The sequence below is a fragment of the Cydia fagiglandana genome, chromosome 10 (assembly GCF_963556715.1).
Source record: "Cydia fagiglandana chromosome 10, ilCydFagi1.1, whole genome shotgun sequence".
In the NCBI taxonomy this organism is placed as follows: Eukaryota; Metazoa; Arthropoda; class Insecta; order Lepidoptera; family Tortricidae; genus Cydia; species Cydia fagiglandana.
This window is the reverse complement of record NC_085941.1, coordinates 18,093,347-18,117,181: the sequence shown is the minus strand read 5'-3', so window position 1 is coordinate 18,117,181 and position 23,835 is coordinate 18,093,347.

Here is a 23,835-nt window from a genome sequence, read left to right as displayed (position 1 = left end):
TGCCAAGGAATGGAATTCCTTGCCGGCGCACACAGGCGGATTTTCCTAAATTTCTGGCCAAAAGTCCAATGTACCAAATCAACGATAATAGTCACGTGACTTTATTTTTTGTATCTGTATCGTTCCTAAGATTTAATGACAACCCTCAAAACAATTTAAACAAACGTTTTCATAACTACCCACATTAACGAAGTATCGACTTCTGACCAAAGGTTAATTACTTGTTAAAACTAAGTGTATTTATATTACATATTCTATTATTTTGAAGTTGTTTGGTGTGATTTATATAATGGATTGTGAAGCTGGAGGTATGTAACTATATATTTAACATGAATGTTCATACTTTTCAGTTTATTTATACACAGGAAAAAAAAAGTTAATTTACAATCGAATTTTTACCTGTTGGTTACTTATATTAGTGTATAAAGTTCAATATTCAATAGAATTTGACTACTGAATGAATATCATAGTAAAGACAAACATATTAGCTATTTGTCTATAAATCCGGCAAACTATACAATGTCATACATAAGCACTTAAATATATATCACTTACCATTTTATGAATGTTAAAAAATTATAACAGACTGGCTTAAATGTAAGACTTATTATGATACAGAAAACTTAATCCAAAATGTTTTTGGATTATAAACAAAAACACACACACACACACACACACACACTCATATGGACTTGCAAGTCCATATTCTCATTAGGTTAAATTAAACTTACTTAAGTATAAGAAATTATTTTTATTTTTTTGTTATTCTCTCGTGTGAAATTTTATTTCATTTCATATCTATGTTAATTTTAAAATATATACATAACAAGGAAGAGCGGTGCCTCTTAACACAGGTATTTATTACTTAAAAAGAGGCGCCAACACTTACAATTGTATAAGTACTTCGTAAACTGAATAAATATTTTTTCATTTTCATTTTGACAGTTTAGGTTGCTAATACGTGCTAATCTGCTTTTTATTAGACAATTATCAGTTAGAAGTAAAAATCACGAAAACAGTTTTTCTTTATTTTTTCATTGTTTTTGGTTCATCTTCTGAGAATATCATTATAAGTCATCAACAATTGCTTGAATATTATAGAATGAGCAATTCGAAAGATAATAATGAAAAACTTTTTAACCAAGTAGCAAGTTTCTTAGGTGTTGAGGATGGTCTAACAAATTACTCAAAACAATTATTATCTAAGTTCGTATTCTACTACAAACAAAAGCGGGCATCTGTTAGAAGAAACAATGCCTATTTCAATGGAAAATAATGTAATTGGCTTAGTAATGGTATTTGTTTCGTGGTTAAGACACAAGTTTCAAAGCAAGTAAGCGGAAGACCTTCGAAAGATTTCTGTGAGAGTAGTGATCGGTCCAAACGCAGAAAAACCGAAGGCTTACGTAAGGAAAAACTAGTAGTGCACTTTTGTTTGCTGCTAAAATGAACTTCAAAAGAGATGGTGATCTGAAATCTGCTAAAGAATGTGAAACTATACTTACAAAACAAGAAGCCACTTCTGGACAATCTCACATTCCTTTCACACCAGATGAAGCTTTAGCACTTGTTGTTGGAGCAAAACTTACCAAGTTCCAATACAATTTATATATCGCTTTCTTATAATCCTTTTGGCACTTACAAGTACGTTTCCAGTTAATCCAAATAAATTGAAAATTTATTGCTGCAAGACAGCTGTTGTCTTTATCGAACATTATCCATGGTACCCCCTACCAACAACTGTACATAAAATCTTATTTCATGGCCATGAAATAATGAAAAATTGTATAGTGCCTTTGGGGTTACTTTCAGAAGAAGCTCAAGAATCGAGAAATAAAGACATGTACAGAGAAAGTTATTCGAGAAAATTTAGTCAGATCCAAAATGTAGAGGATGTGTATTCTTGTATCATCTGATCATTACAGATATTTCACGAAAACATTACAAGAAGGATTCAAAAATAAATGATTATCCAAAAGAACTAAAATATTTATTGGACATGTAAGAAAAAGAAACTAATATAATAAATATAGAAACAGTGAAATCGAATCGACCTTAAATAAAGCTGTAGTTTAATTTAAATATGTTTTTATTTGATTCCTAAAGCATTTCTAACTTTTAATTCAATCCATTAGTTTTGGCCAGAAATTTAGGAAAATCCGCCTGTGTGCGGCGTCTATATTTCCGTGTTCTTATAACCCGGCAACCTTCAAATCAAGAGTGAACAGGCACCTTCTGGGCGAGCTCGCTCCATCGTAGGCCACGTCTACGCCTCGGCTAGTCTGTGGCCATGAGTAAGCCCATTCATAATAATAATAAAAAAAAAGTCTTGCGAATAGAGGAAAAAAGTATACACAGTGGCTGCAAAATAACTGCATTCCCGTTGCCAGGGAGGTTTTGGAATTATTCTGAGCAACTTTTACAATGGGGTCAAGCCCGAAATCACGAAAAAAAATTTTACCTCCTATGTAAAATAGGCCAGCCAAATAGTATAAAACAGATTTTTTTTGCGCGATTTCGGGGTTGATCCTATAGTCAAAGTTGCTCAGTATAATCCCAAAACTTCCTGGCAACATGCAGTTACGTTTTACCCATAGCCTGTATAGGTACTTACATAATATGGGTGTGATTCATACCCGTAAGTAGAGTTGGCTGGATGTTTAAATAAAATCCAGTGACAACTCTCTATCCCCAGCCCTCAACACCTATGTTGTAGAATTTCGTTAGTTTTTCACGGATGATACTCGTAATTGGATAGAATTACGTGAACATCAGCTGACGCTCCGTTTTGATGGCTACAGTTCCTCGACCCTGAAAAAAAAATTTGTGAATTCGTAATAGAGACACATATATTAATAGTTCATCGCTGGCTGTTCACACTGCCGGCGAGTACACTCGCTCTACTAGTTTGTCGCCGCGGTAAGATAATAAACAGCTCAGCGGTACTCGCTCGGCGATGCTCGCTTCGTAGTTTGAACAAGTCTGCGACGTCTGCGTGTTCGGCTACGCTGCATCGCCCGAGCGAGTGACGCGAGTAATAGCCCGTCGCACTCGAACACTCGCCTATAGCCGAGCGACAGAACTATTTATCGTTTCTAGTTTATCGTTCTACTCGCTTATCGCTCATCTTCGGCGGTGGGACAAGTGCCAAGTGGTGGATGCGGCAGCTCTTGATATCACAGACAGAAAGTCACAATTGCGTACTGTTCATTTGTTTCACTGAGCTTCCAAATGTGCGTACGAATCATTTGTCACAATGCGCGTTTCACTCGACACCAGAATCTGTAACATCACACGACACACATTGTAACTCTATTTGCTACATTTATGTACTCATTTGTTTACTGGCTAGTCAACATTTAGGCAGTTTTTTCGAGACCTAGAATAGGGATGTTTCCTCTACTTAAAATAAATTATTTCACACCGTGCATGAAATAAAGCACTAGATAATTATTCGATAAATATTTTATTCGATAGCAGCTATTTTTAAACACCATTTTGTATTTAATAAATCGAATCGAAATATAATACTTGTTTTCATATAAATTCCATTTCTATTCCAGTTCTAAGTAGTTAAAAGAAGCTGATTTGCCTAAGTAGGAAAGTTGCCTATAAATAGTCTAGATCATGCTACAACTTAATAATAAATGAGTATTTGTGTATACTGTGTTTATACCTGGTTGTGTACTTGTCATTCAAATAAATGTATACTCACATAATTATCATAATAATTCAAAACGAATGCACGTGTTCTAACATCGAACTTTAGAAAAAAAGTGTGACCTCATTGCACCAGAAACATCTATTTATACATGTCAACATTTTAGAACACTACTTTATTACAAGACCGCCTTAAGAGAGAAGACATTTATATTATACGATGGCATACCTTGGCGTACCACCACAGAACACATGTACTACCGTACAGAAAGGCCACTTCCTACAAAACCGAAGTTTGATAGCGAATCAGGGACGAATCGTGCTATCCCTTTCTATTTTATGGCACTATCCCTTTCGGCTATTTAGGGTTGTCAAAATTCAAGTGATTATCTTATCTGTGGTCCTCCACGCAAAAGGACGTCAAGTAGTGGTGCCAACCCTAATAAAATCAATGAGCGTTGTTACATGGTTGAAGAAGTGTAAAGAAGAAGAGAGAAATGCAAGTGGGTCATTTTCTTGTATGCTCTCGTTCGTAAAGTTAAGAGAATCAAAAACTAATAATTACGCTGTACCCTCGCAGACGGGTTACGCTTTTTTAGTACTTGAGACTCAAATGAGAAAAACGTGATATAATATTATTATGTAGGTACCCGAGTTGTTAACTTTTATTGTATTATCCACAGAAGAGATCAGAAGCGGTATCATGGTCGCATTTTTATCACCTGTCATGCCATGCGTCACTTTCACACTTACATATTTGTTAGAACGTGGCAGACATGGTGACAAATGATAAAGAGCCAACCATCTTAGCCATACTGAAATGTGTTTGACCCATGTCTCTCATAGCTTATTTTTGGAAGTTCTAGCAAACTATATAGTCGTGTCGTATCGTGTACATAATAATGTTCCAGCCCCCGCGCATAATGCGTCTGTCACTATTCTAATTCGTATAGTCGTATCGTGTTATATCGTGTCGTATCGTGTCGTATCGTGTCGCGTTGTATCTGTCGGGTCGTGTCGTATCGTATCGTGTCGTGTCGTGCAATAATGTGCCAGCCCTCACATGCGGTACTCTGTCAGCTCACGCAGCATGCGTCTGTCACTATTCTAATTCGTATTCGTATCGTGTTATATCGCGTCGTATCGTGTCGTATCGTGTCGTGTCGTGTCGTGTCGTGTCGTGTCGTGTTGTGTCGTATCGTGTCGTGTCGTGTCGTGTCATATCGTGTCGTGTCGTGTAATAATGTGTCAGCCCTCACATGCGGTACTCTGTCAGCTCACGCAGCATACGTCTGTCACTATTCTAATTCGTATTCGTATCGTGGCCGCAGAATGCAGTGGCTGAATGGTGGCCGCTTTCAAATGAAAGAAGCGCCTGGCGTCCGTTGGCTCGTTGGGTGGACGACATCCGGAAAATTGCGGGTCACTTTCAGGATGAGATTAGCTCAGGACCGAGACAAGTGGCGTACTAGCAGTGGGCGACAAAAGGGCTGATATGATGATGTGTATGATGATAGTCGTATCGTGTTATATCGTGTCGTATCGTATCGTGTCGTGGCGTGTCGTGTCATGTCATTTCGTATCGTGTCGTGTCGTGTCCTGTAATGTCCCAGTCCCAGCCCTCACATGCGGTACTCTGTCAGCTCACGCAGAATGCGTCTGTCACTATACTAATTCGGTCCATTTATCACCGCACCTACACTGGAAATGTCGAGGACGGTTTATTCCAGAGACGAGATATAATGAAGACTGCAAAGTCATACATAGTGGTTTAAACCAAGACTGCACTGCAGTCATAGACTTGGAATCCTCTAGACCGAGTTCAGAGCAATTATTTCATGAAACCGATGCTGCCAAATAATACGGGGGTGCGGAGGACGAAGTGAGCGAGATCCCGTGCCGTGATTGGTCCGTTCAAAGACACGGACGTCACACAAAGACACCTTTTGCCGTTCTTCGTGAAGGCGCACTGGACTGCAATAAAGCCTGTTGAATCGTACGAAATGTTGAATGTTTACTATTATTTGTTGAGTATTTTCTCTGAAGCATTGTGCGTGTGACAGTTGCCTTCCCTATATGAGTTAAGCGCTGTCTTACAAGTTTCAGTACAAATACTTTGGGGCCATTCAAAGCATTACGTAAGCACTAAAAGAGGATCTGTGCTTAGCTTACTTTTGCTGACAAGGAGGGAAAGAGGATTGAAAATGACAAAAACTGCTTACGTAATACTTTAACAGCCCAGGGCCCTTTACATAATATACGTGAAAATATATAATTCACGTATATTTTGTTTGTATAGAAATTATAAAAAAAAACATAAGATACCAAATGCAAGGACTTAATGATACCAAATGCAAGGACATAATTTTTATTTAATTGTAAATTATTTTATAAGGTTAGATTTAGACGTGTTAAAATGTATTTTTTGGTGTAACTATTTTTTTTGACATTAATCTAATTTTATTAAATAAAGAACTTAATTAGATAATAAGCGCCGCAAAATACATAGGACTGTGACTTCGCTAACTTACCGGATAGTAAGTCCCTATAAATTCCTGGTCTCTGATACGTACAGTATGCGTAAATAACTTCAGCTATGCGCCTGTAAATGTACGGGTACCTAAGTATAGCAAGATTTTGTGTGCGTATTTGTAGTAGGTGTGTTTCCGATAAAACTAAACTTGGACTTAGTTCGGGAGGCAGAGGCTCAACCCCACTACCTTAATGTGTTACAAACCTGATTTTATAATGTAAAAAAATGCAATGTTAAAGATCTTATTTATAAAAAAACATTGAGAAAGGGTAACATTGCTGTAGAATGTACAAAACATGAATTATTACTTATACAGGCTGTGTCTGACCTTCGGGCTTTAAATCCAGGGCTCGATCCTACTCGCTAAACTGAGCTACTTTTATTATGGCACCAACCCCGAAATCCCGAAAAATATCTTTTTCATACATTTTGGCTGATCAGATGTCGACGTTATCTCTGGAAAAGCCAAAAAAAAACCCCGATTTTAGGGTTTGTCTCATAGTAAAAGTAGCTCAGTTTAGCGAGTAAAATCAAGCCCTGGATTTAAAGCCCCATGGTCAGACACACCATGTATAAGATAGGATAAAAAACACCACGTTGTGAAGTATACTGCTCGAACATTTCAAAATCCAACTACATAAGGTCGTTGAAGATATCAGTCGCCTTAACAGATTCACAAAGGTTGAGTGTCCGTTGAGATGTTTCTCAAGTCTGTAAGTAACGTTAATGTTTGTAAGTAACGTTACACGGCGCTATTTTTATGTTTCCACTTTATTTATAGAGTTCTTACGAGAACACGGTACTAAAGTTTTTGGAAAAAGGACAACACGTCGGTGCACCTTTTACGGACACGAGTGTTATTTTGAAATTGTTTAAGACAGTTTTGGCTTTTAAACCAGAAATAAAGATGATAATATAGAGCTTCGCCTTACTTAAAAAAGGGTTGTGTATGTGTATGTAAAACTCAGGAACATTGTAAAATAAAATTCCGAACATTAAGTGAAAAAGTCTTTCGTACACAACGTATTTTATTTATAACACTAACAACGATTTTTAAGGATTGTAAAGTTAATTAGCAAAGAACCTAAGTAACAAAGTTTTATTTAAATTGCTGCACAATTAAAAGGTTGAAAACTTCTCTGTCTCGAAGGATATGATGGATTGGGGGAGATTGCCTTGAGATATCAATTTTTCATTTCAAATCTAGTTCCATTTTGCGATCAATTGTAAGTCTAGACGATACAAGCTTGTAATATTCCTAATTTATAGCTATTTAGTTATTAATTTAAACTTAGCTCTAACGTCTAAAGAATGACTCACGTTACACCGGGCCGTGTCCGGGCCGGAGCTTCCGGCGCTTACTTTTCTATGACATGACAAGCGATCATGTGATGCTTTCCATAGAAAACGATGCTTTGATGCCGGAAGCCCCGGCCCGGACACGGCCCGGTCTAACGTGAGTCATCCTTAATGCCTCGTAAGTTATAACTTGTATTACCTAAGTCTGTATTTTACCTTTTGTCAGAAAAAAGCCTAAAAGTCTAACAAAGCCGGACCTACCCTACGCAGACCTTATCCCCATCAGGCTGAAAAATCGCCATTCCTAATTGCGACCGAATGAATGAATGATTCGAGTCCGTTCATTGTCTGCGGCATACGGGCTTGTGTGTTGTTCTCGTGCTGACCGAATGGATCGCCTCATCGGGGCCAGTCCAGAGGGGCTACCGTGAAAACAGAAATCCGCAAATTGTGGGGATCTTTCTCTTTTACTCCAATGAGGGCGTAATTAGAGTGACAGAGAAAAATGCCCGCAATTTGCCAACATCGACTTTCGCGGTTATAGCCCAGTTTGTTCAAATGAGGTGAGAGAAAATCAGAAAGTTAAAATTTTGCAATAGGAAGGATTATTTGCTAACGGTGTCGATTTGTAAATAGAATTTTAAGATTGATGTACAGTCGACGTCAAAGATATATTTACACTTGTGCACCTTACTCCTTTGTAATAAGGCGAAAAATGTAAACATATCTTTGACGTCGACTGTACAAAAATTACGTGTAAAGAATGACACCAGAAGAAGTATCGTGGTCGCATTTTTATCACCTGTTATTCCATGCGTCACTTTTGCACTTACATATTTGTTAGAACGTGACAGGCATGATGACAAATGGTAAAGAGCCAACCATCTTAGCTCTACAGATTATTTCAATGGGAGATTTAGGGAGTAAGATCTTATGCGACCTAACTATAACGGCCCGGCCAAGACATTGCGCGACCGGCGGCGGCGGCAACCACATCGGTTCGGACCTTTCGTTCCCACTTATGGTTGCCGCCGCCGCCGTAAAGGAAACAGGTTGTTATTACATACTTTTTATAGTCAAGTAATACTGGTTTGCGACTAAATTTCCTCGTGAATCGTCAACAACAGTCGCAAGCTGTCGGCCGGCGCCATTAGTCAGCCGACATCGTTTGTCGCGCGTCGTACATAACTAATTGTCGTTGTAAATCGTGTCCACGCGAGAGGTGGCGCGCGACAAAAACGATTGACGCGATTGGGTGCTTGATGAAGTCAGAGGGCTAATTAGTAATTATGTATATTTTGGTTTTGAAGAGATGTAAAATTATCTTAAGAATTAATTATCTTATGAGACCTAACTATAACGGCCCGGCCAAGAGATTGCGCGAAAGGCGGCGGCGGCGGCAACCAGATCGGTTCGGACCTTTCATTCTCACCTATGGTGGTCGCCGCCGCCGCTGGAGGCGCAAAGTCGTGGCCAAGCCAAGTTACACTGGTTTGCGACTAAATTTCCTCGTGAATCGTCAACAACAGTCGCAAGCTGTCGGCCGGCGCCATTAGTCAGCCGACATCGTTTGTCGCGCGTCGTACATAACTAATTGTCGCTGTAAATCGTGTCCACGCGAGAGGTGGCGCGCGACAAAAACGATTGACGCGATTGGGTGCTTGATGAAGTCAGAGGGCTAATAATGTAATAATGTATATTTTGGTTTTGAAGAGATGTAAAATTATTTTAAGAGGCAAGGCAAAACTGTAATTAGGATTCCGTACCCAAAAGGGTAAAAACGGCACCCTATTACTAAGACTCCACTGTCTGTCTGTCTGTCACCAGGCTGTATCTCATGAACCGTGAGAGCTAGTTAGACAGTTGAAATTTTCACGGATGATATATTTCAGTTGCCGCTATAACAACAAATACTAAAAAGTATGAAATCCTCGATAGGCGAGTCCGGCTCGCACTTGTCCGGTTTTTTAAAACCACAACCAAACCAAACCAATACTAAACAAAGCTTAAAAAACACGAAAAATGTCTAATTTTATTATTTATTTACTTTTAAGGTTTTGTTTCGCATCCTTACAAATATAGTCTAGTTTTCATGTTTTTTTTTTATTTTTCATATCTCATGCTCTGAAAGTGGGTCGTTGTTGTTCTAAAAGGTGCGCAGAAAGTGATACGTTTATGCTCTAGTGCAGAAAAGTGGTGTACTCCTCTGCGTCCCCGTCCCACGAACAACTGGGTGGAAACAAAATGGAAAAATAGTGTCTTTATTTCCTCGCCTGGAATAATTGGTAATTGTTTAATTTTACTAATCCCACGTTGATCCTTTTTTTATAAAAATGATGCAAGTGAATTGTTAAAAACAAATTATTCTTGATTTTTTTCGTTGAATTCTATTTACTCGATTTCATAAGGCGGGAACCAAAAGGAATACACCAAAAATATTTTTTTAAACCTTACACTTGCGTAAATGAGCAAAGGCAGAATCTTATACAGCCACAGTTAAACGTTTGTACGATATTAAATTGGTTTTTAAAGTTATTTAGCACTATATTCATGAAAATAAATAAAATACAAGATAAAAATTACTTATATTATTAATTAAATTGTAGTAGTAGTAGTAGTAAAATACTTTATTGTACAAAAAGAAACATAAAACATGAAAGAACACACATCATTAGTACAAAGGCGAACTTATCCCTTTCAAAATTAAATATATTATTAAATTGTTATTTAATATTTAAAATACTTTTATTATGTTATTACGTGGTGCAGCGCACCAAGGTCGCGATGCAGTCCGGTAGTCTGTTGCGGCTTTTAGAACGAAAAAGTATAACATTAAAAAGTAAGAGGCAATCCCGCTGATTTTCATACTATAATGAACAAATCATTTTAAAATTACTGCAGTTAGTTAAACAATGTGTGTTTTCGTAAATATTGCAATCTACTTAAATGATTTTCGCTAGGGGTTATTAATCTTCACACATGTAAAGTCTCCGATTGCAAGTAAGTCCTAAGGAAAATAAATCATGGCCGTAGATCTATTCTATTAGGTACTTCCATTACTGATTTTGCGAAATTGCCTTGTCTTGTTTAGTTTCCTCGCATTCGATATGAAAAGTAGAGTGTTTAACTCGGGTGAAAGGCACCATTTCTGTCTCGGACTATTGGCGCTCTCACTGCGTTCGAGCGCCAAACTACCTCGACAGAAATGGGTGCCTTTCAACCCTTGGTTAACAATCTACTATTTAATACTACTATTTTGTTAGCGCTCTCTGGTTCTCCTCTGAGTACCACAATCAGCAATACTTAACTACATATTCGATTAGCACTTTTACATACAAATTTCTATGCGGTACCATTTCTCTGGAGCTGACGGTACCAATACACACCGAACGCAGGCTAAGCCAGCCTAAACAGCCAAAAGCCTCACCAACGTGCCCTAAGCGCCTATGACGGGATCAAAAGGAGCCGCGGATTACAATGTAGGCTCGAGCCTAACAGCACGGCGTCTGTTTGACAAGCACAAAGTACCTAACTGACATAGGCCTTGTCAGGCGTGGCTCACTCCGCGATTGCGTCGCTTTGCTACAGGTAGCTAAAAGTACATCCGTTCCACCCCAATTTTGGGGAAAGCCATAAGCCGCGCGTGGCGCTGTCGCCAGCGCCACCTAGCGGCCATATCTGTGCTAATCGTAACAGACGCGTTTTGTTAGAGAGTGAGTCTTCTGTACCTAGTACTATTATTTTTTCTGTGGCCTTGTGTAGATGGGACGTCGACGTTGGTGATTCGCGACAAGTCAACTTAGAGTGACATTCCATTTCCAACTGCAGCTGCAATACTGTTCATTTTACTATGGAAATTGACAATGACAGCGATGCGTTTCCATAGTAAAATGAACAGTATTGCAGCTGCAGTTGGAAATGGAATGTCACTTTTATGAGAACGAGCACAATGTATGACCAACTTATATTATATTCATATTCGGTATAAAAATGTTATGTTTTAAGCATACTATAAGTACAGAGAAAGTATGCCCACATATGTGTTACCTACCCCTTTGCCTATGTACTTATGATTGTTTTAATGTAATAAATTTTTGTTCTATACAGAGAAAGTAGAATAAATGTGTCATACTGAAAATAGTCGTATGTATTATATCCAGAAGAAATACTGTTCCAGGCAATTAAATATTCCTCTTGATTGTTTTCATAAAGTAAGTATAACTTGTATTCAATTCTACAATATCCTTAATAGCTCGTTAATCATACTTACTAAGAAAATAATACAAACAAAACATAACTTAGTTAAACAAGAAAAATAAGTAATATTTTTTTTGTTATTTATTAAACAAAAAAAGATAATTTATGTCTTTTACAGATTGTCACATTGACGAAACTTTATTTTTACTTTACTGAATTGTGCTGTATTTATTTGTAGTTTTAGTATATAAGTTAATTTATAGGTATTTATGTTATTTAAGTTAATTCTGTTTTACTAAACTAACTTGAACTCATTTCACATAACCTGATAATAATCCAGAGCTGGTCGGTAATACGTAACAACGTCAAGTTTCCTAGTTGTAACCTTATTAGCTCAGGTCAATGAGATTACGGCGAGGTGCCTAGAAGGCTTAAACTTTACATCAGTGCAAGACCTAGTCTACTATAGTGCATAGAATAAGAACAGTATGATAACAGGATGAGTAAAGATTGAAAAAAAAGAACGATTTTTTGAAAAAATATATCCATTCCATTGTGCGTCCATTGTGATTGTAAACGTGATTTTATTAGCTCAGGTCAATGGTATTATGTTTAGGTGCATAGAAGGCTTTACATCAGTGCATGACCTAGTCTACTATAGTGCATAGATTAAGAACAGTATGTTAACTTAGGCTCACGGTTAAATTAAATCTAAATAAGACTAGAACTATAGAATACGCCGCCGAAAGTAAAATATTTCAGAGAGCTCAGTACAACAAATTTAAAGGGGGTTTTCGGTACTTAACCTTATTCTAGGTAAAAAACAAAGTGCTAAATAATTCATATATTATGTTACAGTTCGTGATAAAATAGCTAAGGCAATTGTTTTCGTACAAAATTCCTAATTTACTTATACATATTAAACATATTAAAACCATATGAGTATTAAAACATATCTGCCGTTTAAACTGTTCTTACTGACATACTGTTAATATTTGTCGACTATGTACAGATTGGCCGCTAGGCTTATCCTTTGAGCAAGCTGTAAGCTTGGCCATCGTCGACGAAGGTAAGGATAAATGCAGTGTCTTGTTTGACCCACATTCATTCCCCCTAATTAATGAGGTTCATAATAGACAGATAATTAAAATTATTGATCGTAGGTATACCGGGTGTGGCCTGTAATATGAGCAAAAAATTAAGCTGTAGGCTGTACTCCTCATTCTGACCAACATTTGTTCAGCGACTTTTAAAAATAACTTGTGGTTTGATTTTTAATACACTTTATTAAAGTTTATACTAAGACGCAATGTATTGCGATTTTTGTTATGTTTAAAGCTTGACAAGCAACGTCAATCACAATGATATGGCGTGGCGATGGCGTCCATTGAGGATAATATTTATTTTGTATGAAAAATAGAGAGTCAAAATAGGTACTTCATAATTTTTAAAGGTTGTAGAACAAAAGTGTCATCGTTTGAGGAGTACAATCTATGTTTTAATTATTTGCTCATGTTACAGGCCACACCCGGTATATAAATAGGAGTAGAGTAGTAATAATCAAAAATAACTTATTATTGGCCAACCTTACAAGTTGACATACAATAATCATTTCATCAGACGTTGCTGCGTCACTTGTTCGGCAGATTCCCACGGAGCCGCCTAAATACCACACCCTCCATCCAGAAGTCCGCGCTCGCGATGGCTTCCCGTAGCGACCGTGGCACGCGCTTGAAGAATAATAATAATAATTTAGCCTATATACGTCCCACTGCTGGGCACAGGCCTCCTCTCAAACTTGAAGAATAAGGTCATGTTATTCTATCCTTTCAAGAAACACTCGATTCGATTTTAATCGATGACCTCCTAACTTTCTTATAGCGGAGCAATGGAACTGTAGAATTTTATCTGGCATAAATCAATTTTTTAAACATGCAGATACGTCTGCGAGCGATATTCCAAATTTTATATTAAAGGAAAAAATGGAAAAATTACGCTTCCGGCAGGACTTGAACCCAATTGTATTGTATCGTATTGTAGCTCAATTGGCAGAGCTAACGCACGGATTGCGGAGGTTGCGGGTTCAAATCCTGCCGGAAGCGTAATTTTTCCATTTTTTCCTTTAACATAAAATTTATCTGGCATATTATTAATAACAACGTGTCACTCACGACGTATTAATATTTTACAATAGGTACAAAATATTCCTTACCTACACCTGACAAGACACCTCACAAACTTAAACGCTTCAAGTTGATGGTGGTCTATTATGAAACTCGACCTTGCTATAACAACTCATTCATACAAAGTTAAACAGACTTTCAAAAAGCAAAAACATTTACCTACTTCCTTCGGTCACGACTTTTTAAAATGCGTTCGAAATAAAAATAAAACTCCACATTATGCGAACCGGATCGTATAATGAACGAGTCGAATATGTAAGTCTTTTCATTGTATAAATTGGAAATGAGCCTCGTTAGTACAAAATACAGCAAAATCGCTTCAAAACCAGCTCTTATTAATATCGGACGTTTTTAAATGTTTAATTAGGTTACTTTGGTTTCATTTAAAATTTAAATAATGTGTATCATTTATCAGGTTGGTTGGGAAATTAACTGGATCGTGTTCTGATTTTTACAGTAAATTGTTGAGTGAAAATTCCCCGATATTATATTTCCGTGAGCATCCATTTAATAAATGTAGACTAGAACATGTTCGTATTGTTTACACGTTTGGAATCATTAGGGTTCCGTACCCAAAGGGTAAAACGGGACCCTATTACTAAGACTCGTCCGCTGTCCGTCCGTCCGTCCGTCTGTCACCAGGCTGTATCTCACGAACTTTGATAGCTAGACAGTTGAAATTTTCACGGATGATGTATTTCTATTGCCGCTATAACAACAAATACTAAAAGTAGGGAACCCTCGGTGGGCGAGTCCGACTCGCACTTGTTTTTATGTCTTCAGCCTTTACCAGGCGTGGCTCACTCCTCGATTTCGTGGCTTTGCTACAGGTAGCTAAAAGTACATCCGTTCCACACCAATTTTGAGGAAAGCCATAAGCCGCGCCACTTGTCGCCACCTAGCGGCCATATCTGTGCTGATCGTAACAGACGCGTTTTGTTAGAGAGTGAGTCTTCTGTACCTAAATATTATTTATCCTGTGCCTTTACAATAGCGTTCCGGATATTTGGAAGGCATGCACGGAACCAAAGCCAACACGAAGAGGCCCTTGAGATGTTAATAGGGTACACCGTGCGAATGCTGCCCTTGCCCGTAGCACCCGCTGGAGTGTAAGGACTATTATTGACGGAATTTAAAGTGAACTAGGTTTTTCGGTAAACTTTAAGTACTAGTTATGAACTTATGACCCGTTTGTTATTATTGTTTGATGTGTTATCAAACACTAGTAGTGCCTACGTCAAATCATGGGATTAGTTGTCAAGCGGACCCCAGGCTCTCATGAGCCGTGGCGAAATGCCGGGATAACGCGAGGAAGAAGAAAAGTTATCAAACAAAAAACACCCAGATTTGATATCCTGCTGAGGAAGACTGCATTTTAACTTATACACCGTGTTTTTATTGAATTCCGTTAACTTCGGGGTATGATTAAGTACGTTTAAGAGAACTAAATGGCATAGTTAATTTTCAAAAAAGATTTTTTTTGGTTTTAAAAAAAAAAAAATATTTGTTATAAAGTAATTAAAGGTAGCATATAGCGTTGTTGTAACACGGGCATTACATTTAACTCAACCAAACAATTGAAATCTGTGACATATCAATGTCATTTCGAACATCGATCGACTTAAGTTTAGTAGCAAATGCATGAACTCATTCTAAACACTAATCAATATGTAAACCGGCCCTAAGGCAAGTGTACACGCTTGTAGAGACCTTATAGGAAAAAAATAAATTATTGATTATCTCCGAAATGGAGTTAATTAGAATATCGGTGTCTTTGAGAAAGTTACTTAATTTAAGCTCAGGAATGCACCCCTGAAATTAACGGAAAAAAAAAACACGGTGTATAAGTGCTATTTTTTTAATTTTCATACACATATAATACATTAAGTATATTCGTGTTGTTTATTTTTCATATGCCGATAATCAATTACTGTAATATGATATTTAATTACTCCATCGTCAAATCAAATATTTTCATACAACCATATAACTTTACCCATTGTCCACACTGCTAAATAACAATTACATACCTCATCTAAAAGGTATAACTAAGGTCCATCAATACTCAGTTCGCCGTTAGCATGGAATGGAAATATCATTCGCGAATGGAACTTTGTAATATGACAAATTATGATTCCGTGCGCTTCGGAGCAATAAAGTTATCAACCATCAACCTGTTGACATTCCTTGATATGAATTAATTTAGTGCATACAAATGTTGACAGTTTTTAAGTAGTCATTATATGCAAATGACGGAGTCGTGATGATGACTAGTGAGATAGATAGACGTCATGCATAGACGGGACGTGGGCCCGATTCGGATTATGAAATAGACATCTATTAGATATCTTTTAGACATCACCAAGATACAATAACGATATAGAATGGATCTAGAACGTGTCGTCTCTTGTGAATATCTTGAAGTTCGAATACGGCACGTGTCCGGTTGGTGTCGAGATACATGGACAGGTTGTTTGGTCTACAGAGGGCCTACCGCGACATCTATCTTATCTATGCACTTCACCAGTCAACACCACGACTACAATATTTAGTACTAGCTTATGAAGTTATGATGATGATTAACAAAAAAATTATCCTTTATCAGACAAGAGTTACTAGAGTTAGACGTAGCTAGACCAAGAAAAGTCTGTAACGATTTTGATAGTCCACGCAGTGCAAGTGTTATTTTAAACGTCAAACTTCTATGAAATTATGACGTATAAATAACACTTGCATTGCGTGGGCTATCAAAATCGCTGCAGACTTTTCTTGGTCTAACTCTAGTATTTAATTCCTTCATGTAATGGCGCTATGCAATGTATTCTCACAGTGATATTTTGATAGTTATTGTCTGACACTAGTCAGGGTTTCAGAACGTTCAGAACGTTCAGAAATTCAGATTGTTTGCACAAAGTTTGTACCAGGAATGTGTGAAGAATTTACCAAGTTTAATCTTCGAAGCTGTGCTAGCAGTTTGATGTAACCCTGTAATGTTAACTCAGTTAATATCACAGTGTTATACAGTGTGGAAAGATATGTCGGGCCCTGGAGGAAAACTACCTTAAATCCTTAAGCTGGCTCACTTTACTTTAAGGAGACATTCCTTTATTTTTAAAAAGAAACAAAACTGCATTCAAAGTTTTTCTAAAACTCGCTTGCCTCGCCCGGGAGTCGAACCAACTAAAATTTCCAAAATATAAAAACTCGCAATTTTATTCTACTAGTCGATACAGTTAATGTTAATGATAACATTTCTCCAATTAACATTAGGTCTTACACTCGTCTGTCGTACAAAATATCCATAAAATCTAATATTTAGTACTCAAGATTTTTAGACAAGCCAAATTGAAGAAAAAAAGAAAAATTCTTTGAATGAAGTTTTGTTTCTTTTTAAAAATAAAGGAATGTCTCCTTTAAGTAAAATGAGCCAGCTCAAGGATTTAAGGTAGTTTCCCTCCAGGGACCGACTTATCTTTCCACACTGTATAATATTACTAATCTACATTTTATGTCAAACTTGCATGTTGTATTTATTTATTTAATCTTTATTGCACATAAGAAAATACGAACAAAAGGCGGACTTAATGCTACATGGCATTCTCTACCAGAGTATTTCTGTGGATAAACTATTTATCGTGTTAACACAGTGATAACGTACCTATGTCAGTCCCCACCCCCCTAAAGTTTAAGGTACCTAATCGGAAGAAATTTAAGAAATTTAGAATAAACTTTAAAGTGTAATAAAACTCAAAGTATGAGTTATTTTCAAAAGTTGCTGAACAAATGTTGGTCTGTTTGAGGAGTACAGCTTACAGTTTAATTTATTGCTCCTGTTACAGAAAACACACTGTATAATTTACGTAACTACCTAATGAGAACTTGTTTTTCCTTTGTTTCCATGCAACAAAGTGTTTACAAACTACTACTACTCGCAGTAAGAGCTCAAAACTTACGTACGAAATATTATTTGTTATTTACCAGTTGCTCTTCTGGTGCAAGTTATATCCTAAAGTACCTTATGCACATAAGAATACAGTCTATCCTGTCCTCGCATATAGACTGTTAGGTATCAAAAGTAATATCACAGAGCTCCCTCGAGTACAGGGCTAGATTCTGGATGTTGAATATCTGCTTGTGACATAGCTATTTTAGATCATGGCTATTATTGTGACTGACTGATGTTAGTAATGTTGATATTAACAAAACGATATAGAACGTTGATATAGCTCAGAGAGTTACCCAGATGTAGATAAAAAGCGAGCTGGGCAGATAGCTTATAGAATCGACTAGACAGAGAGGTTCTAGAGAGGATGACCCTGCGATCTGGTCAATATCAATTAACTAGAATATGGTAAAGCAATTGAATTAATTTTGCAATGCACTTTAACGGCTGTTAAGCTAGGAGGTGCATGGTTAATTCAAGAACAGCCTATTCAACGGAGCCACGCCGTTTTGTCGCATAAATAGTGTTTAAGTTCCTTTATAAAATACATAAATATGTTAGTCTGTAAGGTATTTGTAATATGGGTCTTGTTGCCAGATTAAACTTTTAAATAAATAAATAAACTATCAGCGGCGGGGCGTCTTAAGTATTCATTTCTTCCGGCTTTCCTATTTCGGGATAACTGAGCTTACGTACATTGCAACAAGCATCGAAGACAAAGCAGATTCAGTGTCCAACTGATGTTTCATGCACCACTGTTATAAGCAGTGTCACGAATCCTTAAAAATCATCCAGAATACAACCCTAAGTCAATGTTAGCGTATATAAAAAGCAATTCACACTCCCGACGAGACGGGAGGCTTTCATCCTTGGCCATTTCAACTTCTTATGCAGATTATGTAATGTTCTTTACGACATCAAATGGCGAACGTTACTTAAGTAAATATTTATGGGGTTGGTGCTAAAGTGTTTTCTTTTTAGACCACTTAGGCTCATACTGTGGCATATTGTTGTAGATGATTTTGAGATTTATGTAGCCTATTAAGTTATGTGGGTAATCTATCATGTATCATTATTTACATATCATTATTTCATTATTTACATTACATACATATCATTTTTTTGGATACATTTTTGTGCAAGTAACTTCTGCATCTGAAAAAAAAATTGTAAACAATTTAAGTGCGACAATTAAAACCTCACGTTAGAACGGTCCGGGTACGGGCCGAGCCGTCCGACACTTCACTTTCTATGACGGGTGATCGGTGATCACGTAATGCTTTCTATATTAAAACAAAGTCGAAAATTTGTCCAAGAGCGTGTTATACACGCGCGATGAGGTTTTCATACTAATATACAGGGTGTTACTGACCATCGGGCTTTAAATCCAGGGATCGATTCTACTCGCTAAACTGAGCTACTTTTATTATAGCACCAACCCCGAAATCCCGATTTTTTTTTACTTTTTCATACATTTTGGCTGATCAGATGTCGACGTTTTCTATGGAAAAGCCAAAAATTTTTCCCCGATTTTAGAGTTGGTTCCATAGTAAAAGTAGCGCAGTTTAGCGAGTAAAATCAAGCCCTGTAATTAAAGCCCCATGGTCAGACACATACTGTATACCATCCATGTAATGTCGGGGCATCAACAGAACTTCTTGACAGCCGGGCTCATTTCAGTCATTCCTATCGGCTTTCAGCTTAGTACGGCTCACAACTACTAAGAGGCACTGCACATAACTTTTGGTTACATTTTGATAAAATTATACAAACCCTATCCCCCAATATACATTCAAAACTACCCAAAATACGAGCACGCAGCCCTCCAGGTTGATAGCGTGACATCTGGTGCAGTCGGCCATCTTGCCAAATCCGAGAGCCACTTGGAGACAGGCCAATTTGGCACTTGGACCCCGCGGCGTGTTAATAAACGAGCCTGATATGCTAGTTCATTTGCATTGATCTATGCGGTGATATCAGAAGGCATATCATCCTTGTTTATCACATGGGGTTTTATCGTTATCACGTGATAACGAGTGTCCGTCATATTTTTTAGGGCTGTCAACTTGTACAGAAAACCGTAGGCCTAGCACATGATTGGCGCGACAGTATCTCGCGGCCAGATAGACTACTATATAATACGATAATTAAAGAGGGACGGGTAGTCTATCTCGCCGCGAGATACCTACTGTCACGCCAATCATGTACTAGGCCTACAGTTTTCGATAAAGTGCGGGGTGATATATTTGTCATCAAGTCATCATGCATGACAATTGGCAATTAGTAATTTTTGGGTTTCCCCGTGCTATAAAGGCTTTAAGGATGACTCATCCTACAACGGGCCGGGCCCGGGACGGGCGTCCGACCTTCAGTTTTCTATAGAAAGCGTCACGTGATCACCGTTCACCTGATTATTACCTACTTACATTTTTCTTGCCAAATTATTAATTTTTCGAGTAAAATACGCTGATACTCATTTGTAAGTATTTTCGTTAAATATAATTTCAAATAATTTTACACTCCTCTGACTTACCTATCAAACTTTCCCCACCTTCCAAAGCCCAAATTATATTGCAATAACCGCAATAAATATAATAATAAAGTCCCTCATCGTATCAAGGGATGCATTGATTTTGCACTCCCCCTTACCAATTGCACCAATCTGCCCAAGATTTTGGACAAAATCTCTGAAATCAGTAGGGCTACCGCCAATACCGAAAATCGTCAATTGCGGGGATTTTTCTCTGTCACTCTAATTACGCCTTTATTGGAGTAAAAGAGAAAGATCCCCGCAATTTGCGAATTTCGGTTTTCGCGGTAGCCGCCCAGGGGGATATTTATTAAATCTTTCAATTTCCCCTAATTTAGGAATTTATTATAATATCCATATTGGCTAGTGGCTTATTTACTATTCATTTGTGTATTAATCAAATACGAAAAATGGCATATGGGGATATTGCGTTGTTCATTTTGTTAATAAAAGTGTACATGAATATTGTAATTTCGATTATTACCTTTGGCAACTATTTATAAGATTTTATCATTAATTTGGTAAGCGCAGTTATAACTATGAGCCCACTTGACCTTAATTACCTGACCTTGAAATCGGTTAAATACGTTTTTTTTACTCGACTTCGGAACAGAAGTGGATCAAATACCTAGGCATACAGATAATACATAAATAACAGATGCTTGTATTAACCTGGATTATAAAATAGGATTATTTTTATCTCTAGAATAATTCTTCTTCTTCCTAACGTTTGCCCCGGCTTATTGCCATAGAATTGGCGTAGGCACTAGTTTTTACGAAAGCGATTACCATCTGACCTTCCAATCCAGAGGGGAAACTATAATTATTGCCTCAGAAAATAAAACTTTGGGCAAAATTGAGAGAGTACCTACTAAGGAGGGTCCAGTACAGTTACCTATTAAACGAATTACGCGGGTAAAAACTGCTTGATATAAATATCTATTTTTTAAGAACAGGATAACTTCATCACTAACAAGAAATCATCAACCAGTGATAGGGATTGCAATCCGGTCCGGCGGATCCGGTAATCCGGCCGGATACGGCACATTTTTCATGATACCGGATCCGGCAAAATTCACCGGATCCGGTCCCGGATCCGGTAAAGTGAAATAAAGCGCTAAAATATAAAATAACAGCTTAAAACACTGCTAAAATTTAAAAGTTCTCGCCAGTATTCGAATTTTCTCGCTCGCAAACAGCAACACAACAACTTGTTTGTTAGTTGACGCCAGTCTTCTAGCCGACGAAATATGTGTCGTGAGATTTCCGTGCACCGTAAGTACTGGATTGGTTTATATTCAATTTATTGTGTTGTTACATTGTAATTTAATGTACATGTTCTTTCGTTTTATTTTGTACAAACCATTTTAGCCCACTTATAATAAGTGTTACCTGCATTTAAAATATAATGAATAAATATTTATAAAATTAAATAGAGAAATATATGTTGACTTTTGACGACCGGTCTGACCTAGCCAGTGGGTAGTGATCCTGCCTGTGGAGCCGCGATCCTAGGTTTTCGAATCCCGGTAAGGACAATTATTTGTGTGATGAGCACAGATATTTGTTCCTGAGTCATGGTTGCTTTCTATGTATTTAATTTTAAGTATTTGTATATTATATATCGTTGTCTGAGTACCAACAACACAAGCTTTCTTGAGCTTACCGTGGGGCTTAGTCAATTTATGTAAAAATGTCCTATAATATTTATTTATTATTATTATTTATATGTTATTTTGTTATTATTATGCTACTAAATGTACTTGTATAGGTATACACGTTTATTGATTTTGTTTGCCAAAAGTAAAATGGTTGAATTGAGAGCACCTTTTTGTTGGAAATGTGGGTTGGGCTATAGATATTTTAAGAGAAAAAGAAGATTTTATTTGTGGTTAAGTAATGAAAACGTTGATTTTTGAAACTTAAAACAGCCGTCATCAAATTAAACTGTTGTGAGACATATACTAACATTGAATAATTTAAGGTTTAGACTCACTTGTTTTTAGTCACTCGCGCGACATGTTTCGGAGAGCCTAGGTCTCCTGTTAAGACACCCGTTTTATTAATCCATTAAAAAATATCCTTAACTTCGCATATAACGCTAAAAACATGATAAAATACGTGACTTGATGAATTTTTTATCCGCAATACCAATCCGGCCGGATCCGGCCGGATCCGCCGGATTGAGGCCAAAATCCGGCCGGATCCGGCCGGATTCAAAACCAGTCCGGATTGCAATCCCTAACCAGTGATCATTTACCCCCATTATTTATATCACGTCGTTAAAAAAGACTCCATTAAAATAGCTCAAAGAAAATGACACATTATAAATGAGTTAATTAACGTTCCATAATAGCACTAACGCGACTTACATATGTCCCGTTTCCTCGCCTTTTAAATTGGGATACTGAGGCAGGAGATCATTTTAAGATGGCGTGTGGATTAATTAGCCTTGACGAAGTTGGTCTGGGGGTGTCTTGTATGTACGTGTATTGTATTTATGTAGGTATTTATTGACCGAGAGGTAGAAAAGAACTCCGTTTCAGCATGGGAAAAAATGATTTCGTATGTCCGAATGTTCTCCTCTATAAGTAGGTTGGATTTCGCAAACGATTCTTGTAAAATTTTTGTATGCCTGTTCCATGTATTTTTTCTCGATTCAGTTTTCTGAAATTATTCAAAATGGCAGAGTCATTGAGGATCGGGAAGTCTACGCCTGATAATAAAACGGACTTGCTAGCTATAAAGAGAAAGCTGCTTTCGGAAAAATTCTTTGGAAAGAGTATGTTGATAAAATACTTGTTTTAAAACCTATTAAAACGCTGTCAACCACTAGATACTTGATGAAAGACAAAGGAAACTTGCTGTAAAGAGCTAATTAATCTTAGAGTGAACGAAAATGGGCGGTTAGACAATGAAATACATCATTTGTACAGAAGATACAAATCATTTTTAACACAGTAGCTGTTGAATGTAGTAATGTTTAGTTTTTATAGTTGCCCAATTTCATGGTAGATGTCGCTGTTCTGTCGGCTACTTCGCGCTATTAAGATTTTTCCACAGCCCCTATATTATAGTAAATTTGGTTTCGGAATAAATGAGTATTAAGTTGTCAAGAAAGTGTTTCATTACAAAAGGTAGGAAGTGCAGTGCAAGTGTAGTCAGTGAACAGTAGCAATGTAGACTTGTAAACACCTTTTTAAGATTTGTAAGAAAATATAGAGAGGTTACGTAAGTGAAATGAATAAATATAACATAAATGTTATAGGACAATATTACACAAATCGACCTAGCCCCACAGTAAGCTCAGTAAGGCTCATGGTGTGAGTACTGGACGATAAAGAAAAGAAACATATTTAAATACTTACACAGAAAACTTCCGTAACTCAGGAACAAATATCTGTGATGAACACACAAATAAATGCCCTTACCAGGATTTGAAATGGGTTTTTTTTTGTTTCCTAAGCCACCCTAAGCATAACCAATGATA